The sequence below is a fragment of the Anguilla anguilla genome, chromosome 14, assembly GCF_013347855.1.
Source record: "Anguilla anguilla isolate fAngAng1 chromosome 14, fAngAng1.pri, whole genome shotgun sequence".
NCBI lineage: Eukaryota > Metazoa > Chordata > Actinopteri > Anguilliformes > Anguillidae > Anguilla > Anguilla anguilla.
The window spans coordinates 23,894,559-23,901,838 of record NC_049214.1 but is presented as its reverse complement, the minus strand read 5'-3'; the positions used below and the strand labels follow the sequence as shown (position 1 = coordinate 23,901,838).

General features: G+C 46.1%; 1 protein-coding gene across 3 annotated transcripts in view; it reads right to left on the bottom strand.

Moving 5' to 3' along the window:
• LOC118212632 (retinoic acid receptor RXR-alpha-A) overlaps positions 1–7,280 on the bottom strand; it is a 114,047-nt gene that overhangs the window by 49,559 nt on the left and 57,208 nt on the right. The window lies entirely within an intron of this gene.

Here is a 7,280-nt window from a genome sequence, read left to right as displayed (position 1 = left end):
TCATTAATGAGCTGTGCACCAGCAGGTCACGGGTTCAAACCTCGCGCTGGTCACCATTTGACCGCAGATAGGATTAAACCTGAACACTGACCCACCTGCTAAAAGCAGATCAGAACACCAGCACTGGAGCACGCAGGCACTCCCTTTAAGGGAAAGAGTTACTGTGCCAACACCACGGATTTATTGACTTTAATCCTAGCTGGGAATTAGGTAGTATTAGTTAAATCTCAGGACCGAATGAAACTTAATCTGACCCACAAGTTAATCACTAATTCACACTGCACACAGGGTGTCTTTCCTTGCGGCAGATTGCTTTGGTGTTTCTCAAGATCGGCGAACTTTTTTAGTCAAAAACAGCATCTTAGCACATATTTGCATTTCTTTGTTGACAACTGGGAGTCCGCTTTGTTCATTTTTAGGTTCTACATTTTTTTTCTTCAAAAGACACATTTAGTAATGTCACTTTTATATTATTAAAGATGAACTAAAAATTGCAAAAACAAAACAAAAAACATCTTCATGAGCGATGAGCGCAGAGGTGCTAGCAGTAGCGGAAAGTTAGCTCCCACCATGAGCCTCTGACTGAGCGCGCTTTGCGCCACGGCTGCCGTCCTCAAAAAGGCCTTTCACATACCGGCTTGGCACAAACACACAAATACACACACAGCATGCAGCGCCCTCCCATTTTCCCCGGTGCATTTTTAGCTGAAAAACAAAACAAAAACAACGTCCGTCTCGCGCGCAACGCCAGCACACGGGCCTGGCGGTAAAAACAGACACGTATAAATAAACAGAGCAGTCCCGGGCCGGCCGTTGCGGGGCAATTAGCGCCTAATCACAATGGTGCCCTGACGTGCCACTCAGACACATGATGCATGGCCGGGGTCACGGGGAGTAACAGGTCATGCAGTGAGCGTGTCCTACGGGCAGAGTGCTTGATTCATGGCCCGGTGAAACCGCACAATGCCACCTCTGTCTTATTCGCACTTCCTCTTTAACAAATAACTCACGCGTCCGAGAGTAAATCAAATTAAATACACTCAAACATTTCAATGAAAATCATATTTTCTCCCGGAACATATAGGCACGACCCCCCCCCCCCCCCCCCCCCCCCTTTCTCCCCTTCTCTGTAAATGATCACAATACTTACTGTATATTCAAGCAATCCGTTACGCAATAATGCTAAATAAACGTGAATTACCCCGGACCAAAGGTTAATGTCTTTCAAACCGATTTGCAGTCATTTTATCTACAAAAGGCAGGATCAAAAGCCAAGAGGTTTTTTTTTCCTATCTCCCTTTCTCTCTTTATTGACTCTGTAGTCCAGAGCAACTCTACAGCAGACGGGAGACCTCTGATCTACGGTCCCGGCTGGAACACCCGCCTATAGAACACAGAGTTGTTTGATTAAGCCGTCGGGCTTTCATATACCCCTGACCTACTTAAAACTGCGAGAAATGCAAAATGCGATCTCCTTTCCTGTTTAAAAAAAAAGCAGGCTATTGCAACTCGATGACAAGACAAACGAGACATCTGTTATTGGGGAAAGAGCGCACTCGAGAAGATGACAGAAAGCCCGATCAACGAGAGGGATTCCTTTTTTGTGGAACTTAAAAGAAAACGCAAAAATCAAAAAGCGCGGAATTTCTGCAAACCGCGAGTCTCTTCGTATGTTAAGAATTACACGCCAGGAAATCCAACCAAACATAAGGGAAAGATAAAGTATAAGTGCCAAAATATACCTTAAACATCTCGGCTCGGTGTCACTTGCACACACAAAATTGCGTTGCTGCAGTACGGAGCAAGCTTCCCGATCTCGGGGATCACCGAACAAGTTTTACTCCAGACTTACTTCATTTAATTCTGGTTGATTTAGCTGAAAACTAGCCCCCAGATCTGTGTATATAATCTCTTGATAAGTAGCTACTTGCTGTAAATTATGTGTAAGAAACTTGTAGTCAGAGGAATGTTTATGCTGCTAAATATATTTTGTTTAAAATAGATTTCCTAAATTAGTTTTTTGTAAACGTGATTACCTCTTTTATTACCAATTAGACGGTAAGACCATTAATTATGAGCAATTATTAGTCAATTTTGATATGGCTCAGGCCAAAGAAAATTTAAAAGGAAAATGTGTGGAAAAAATCTTTTATTATTTTAAAAATCTGTTTGGAAGCAATGTTTTTCTGACACATACCAAAATGTATGCGGCATTTTCTGTTACATTAGTCATCCATTTCCTTTTCTTATATATACATGTGAGCATGAATTTCTGTGAGTGTGTGTGGTGTACGTGTGTGTAATGTGTGTGTGGTGTGTGTGCATGTGTGCGTGCGTGTGTGTGTTTGTGTGGTCTGTGTGTGCGTGTGTCTGTGTGGTCTGTGCATGTGTGTGTGTGTGTAATGTTTTGTGTGTGTGTGTGGTGTGTGTGCGTGTGTTTGTGTGGTCTGTGTGTGCGGGTGTCTGTGTGGTGTTTGTGTGGTCTGTGCGTGTGTGTGTGTAATGTTGTGTGTGTGTGTAATGTTTTGTGTGTGCGTGTATGTGTGTGTTTGTGTGGTCCGTGTGTGCGTGTCTGTGTGGTGTGTGTGTTCGTGTGGTCTGTGCGTGTGTGTGTGTAATGTTTTGTGTGTGTGCATGTGTGTGTGTAATATGGATTTCCCCTTATATTTAAACCTTTCCCTGGTTTCTCAGCACAAACAGGAAGGCTGAAGTCCCCCATTTCCTGAAGAATGCTGCTCAGAGATTCATGCACTGAGAACTAGGAATAAACATTACAGTGGGGATTAGAAATATGCTCAGCTCAATGCTACAGCACCCCACACAGCAATCCCAGCATGCCACAGAGCTATCCCAGCATCCCACAGAGCAATCCCAGCACCCCACAGAGCAATCCCAGCACCCCACAGTGTAAACCATGCACCCCACAGAACAATCCCAGAACCCCACAGAACAATCCCAGCATGTCACAGTGCAAACCAAGCACCCCACAGAACAATCCCAGAACCCCACAGAACAATCCCAGCATGCCACAGTGCAAACCAAGCACCCCACAGAACAATCCCAGAACCCCACAGAACAATCCCAGCATGCCACAGTGCAAACCAAGCACCCCACAGAACAATCCCAGAACCCCACAGAACAATTACAGCATGCCACAGAGCTATCCCAGCATGCCACAGAACAATCCCAGCACCCCACAGAACTATCCCAGCATCCCCTTGAACAATTCCGTGCTATAGAGAACTCAGCTGAGAGCATTTTGTCAGACAGAGGAAGCCGGATTTGACTCAATAAGTGTCCAAGTGCGCAAGCGCATACTCAAAAGGTCAAGGCACTCTTCAGAGAAATAGTATGTGTTAAAGACTGAGCCTAAAGTGTTACAGAGACAGGACAGCTAAACACTGAGTGAAAACAAAAAAAAAGCCCATTCATTTTTCACCAACTTTCCAACTTTGAGACAAAGAAACGGCAGAGAAACAGACTCGAGGCAGGACACAAAGCACAACATTTTAAATCCCCATCAAAAGATTTGTAGACACCGTCAGGTGTTTTTTGTAGGTAACGATACTGCAATTTTTAGCACTTACGGAAAGCCAGGGGTTACCGACGAGCGCCGTAGTATTTTATTTCATTTTAAAACCGAGCGTGCTGCCCCAGTGGAGGCTGACCCAGAGAGCAGCGGCGCTGTGACTGAGAGAGCCGTGTGATTTGTGCTCCGCGCCGCGCCCGTCCCCGTCCCCCTGGTCTTTAACTTTTACTGACGGCCATTTAAAGTGCTGGCACGCCAGGCCGGCCTCTCGTTAAGACGGCAGGTACCAGCAGACAGCAGGATGTCTGCGTGCCCCCTTAAACCTGGTGGACTGGGGGGACGAGGGGGGGGGGGGGGGGGGGGGTGGGGCCCCCAGAGGGGGGTACCCGCCTAATCAGCTTCCTTCACAGCGCCCAAATCCAACACCCCTTCTTACGTTGTGGCATGTTTTCATACGCGGGAGCCGGCAAGCCCCAGTTCTCTTTGACTGCGGGGACAATGGGTCTGAGGGTTTACTGTGTCGTGACGGTGAGTCCGCGCGTTTGAAACAGCCTTCAGAAACCAGAGACAACATCGGCGGGAGAATCTGATCTGGTGTCTGTAGTACGGACGGTGGGGGTCTCCACGAAAGCACCAGACAATCTTAACGATGCCGGATTTTTAAAGTCTAATGAACACAATACAGTATTTATGATTACTGCTTACATCCCATGCTGTTACCTAGCCTGTGTTGGTGGGGGAGTAGTGGTTTGAACCGAAGAAATAACAAAGATAATATATTTACACAGAAATAAATCGTTTTATATTGTGTACTAATTTCGTAAACTTTTGTAAAATGTGAAAGATGGAAACCTTGTCTAAAAAATACACCGCTTACATGAAATGTTTCACTGATTGTGTTTCTCTATAAAAAAAGGTGCTTGTTTAACCTTTTTTTGTTTAACGTCAAATACCGCAAGAACCCCCACAAAGCTAACAGGAAACAAAACATCCCAACTGCATATTAACTTAATTAGGCAGAGCTAAAATAAACACCGTGAATGTTTGCTCTCAGACTGTCAACAGTAAAATGAGATACATAACTGTCTTCTTTAAAGTAACTACGGCAACCTTAAATACAAAGCTTAAATTGTATGAGCTCACCAAATGCCATTTCCGTCCCGTGGACAGTCTCGATGTCACGTGATAAATAAATTACTTAATTACATTCAGACGCTTAAGAAACACGTGCCAAGCGCACTTGATATTTAATTTTGTTTGCTTTGGCTGGTTATAAACTACACTGCTTCTCTGTGTGTGTTCTGTCGGTTTAGGGAAGGCATCGGGTCTCTTCTCTGTATCAGATTCCAAAAGTAAAGGCCGCCTCAGGGAAGTACTGCCGCCCAGCTAACACAAAACGTTCTCACAACGTTGTGGCCACGTTGTGGCAACGTTATACCCATTCACAAAACATTTCCTGTAGCATCGTGCTAATGTTTTTTTTTTGCAGGGGCTGAGGTCCACAGACAGAAAGGAAAGCGGTCCTGACACTGTTGCTATGGGGACCCCACGCCAGCTCCAGTCAGACGCACGGGAGGGAGCGCCAGGTGTTCGGGGCGGGGCCGGTGCGCGTTGTCTGACTGGCTGCTCCGCGGCTCGGCCCACGGGCTTCTGGGAAGGCCCCGGGCGGCGCCGCTATTGATCTGTGCGGCGTGTACCAAACAGAGCAGCGCGGTTCGCCAGCATCAGGCCCGGTGCGTCTGAATAATTAAACTCCAACCGCAGCGGCGTCAGGTGACACACCGCCATCCAGCACCTCCCTATGGGGATGTATAATCATTTCTGTCTCTGGCTATCACACACACACACACACACTGCTGTAAGCACAGAAAGGTAGCACACTGTACACCACACACACACATGTACATGCACACACACCACACACACACACACACTGCTGTAAGCACAAAAAGTTTGCACAGTGTAAAGCTCACACACACACACACACACATGCACATGCATGCACACACACTGCTGTAAGCACAGAAAGTTTGCACACTACATCACGCACACGCTCACACACATACACGCGCGCATGCATGCGCACACACCACACACACACACACAGATGTCTCACCCTGCTCCTGTGGGTTGAAGGGAATTTTTTCCCTCTACATCAGGTGAATGTAAAGCGTATGCCGAAGAGTACTGCGGCCATTTTGAGGGGAAAAAACTTTTTTTTATTGACTTTTGAGAATACGCTCAAAATTCAGAGATGAGAGGGGAAATTCCTGTCTTTGCCTCTGACGTGTCTTCAAAGTCTGGATGCTAATTACGGCTCAGCGCTCACGGGCTAAAAGAGAAGGAATTTCCTGACTATCGAAACCGGCTCTAAATTACATTTTCACCAGCTCCTTGATAGAGAACACATGCTGACTGCTAACGCTGCTGACTGGTCTGACATTAGCCTGGCTCGGCCACTCTACTTTCGTCTCAACATAAATATCGAGATTTTGACGTGACGCTTGAAAAATCTGACTTCTTATTCTCAAAACGTGCTTTGACTTTAATCTCAACATTTCAAAAGTTTAATCGCAAAATTTTGACTCGGAAGACAATAAATCACATTTTCCTTCTCATGGCCCTATTTATGGCACTGTTTAATCTTTTTCCGCAGGCTGCAGTGATAAAAATAAATCCGTTTAGTGGAATGATGCAGTTTGTGTATTCTGCGATCTCGCTGAGTGGGATTCACTTAAGATTGATCTGAGGATGTGTCTGGGGACGGCAGCACAGGGCAGCACTTCGGACACAAACTGGCACAAAATGGCGCAAACGCACCACAAACTGGCACAAACGGGCCACAAACTGGCACAAATGCACCACAAACTGGCACAAACGCGCCACAAACTGGCACAAACGCACCACAAACTGGCACAAACGGGCCACAAACTGGCACAAACGGGCCACAAACTGGCACAAATGCACCACAAACTGGCACAAACGCGCCACAAACTGGCACAAATGCACCACAAACTGGCACAAACGGGCCACAAACTGGCACAAATGCACCACAAACTGGCACAAACGCACCACAAACTGGCACAAACGGGCCACAAACTGGCACAAATGCACCACAAACTGGCACAAATGCACCACAAACTGGCGCAAACGGGCCACAAACTGGCACAAACTGGCACAAAATGGCGCAAACGCACCACAAACTGGCACAAACGGGCCACAAACTGGCACAAATGCACCACAAACTGGCACAAACGCACCACAAACTGGCACAAACGCACCACAAACTGGCACAAACGCGCCACAAACTGGCACAAATGCCCCACAAACTGGCACAAATGCACCACAAACTGGCACAAACGCGCCACAAACGGGCGATGGCGGTTTGGAGCGATTCGGACGATCACAGAGAAATTACATCACGCACAGAAAAGTACTGTTTGATACCTACAGAATTAAAACGGCACCAGTCAGTACAGACAGGAGACCATTTTTAAACAATTAGAACTACCTGGTATGGAGACTCATGTTGTGGATCATAAAATATGTTTAATATCTCAAAATGTTGTGGCACAAATCCATTTTTATTCACATTCCGAATTCATGAGGTGGTTACTTAAAATTTTTAATTCTGTGAGACAAAACACGGACACCTTTTTGATGTCAAGGATACTTAAGACATTAACACATACAATGGCAATACATGTCAGTCATTCTTATTTCGCAAACAAAATGGAGTGGTCTTGTCGAT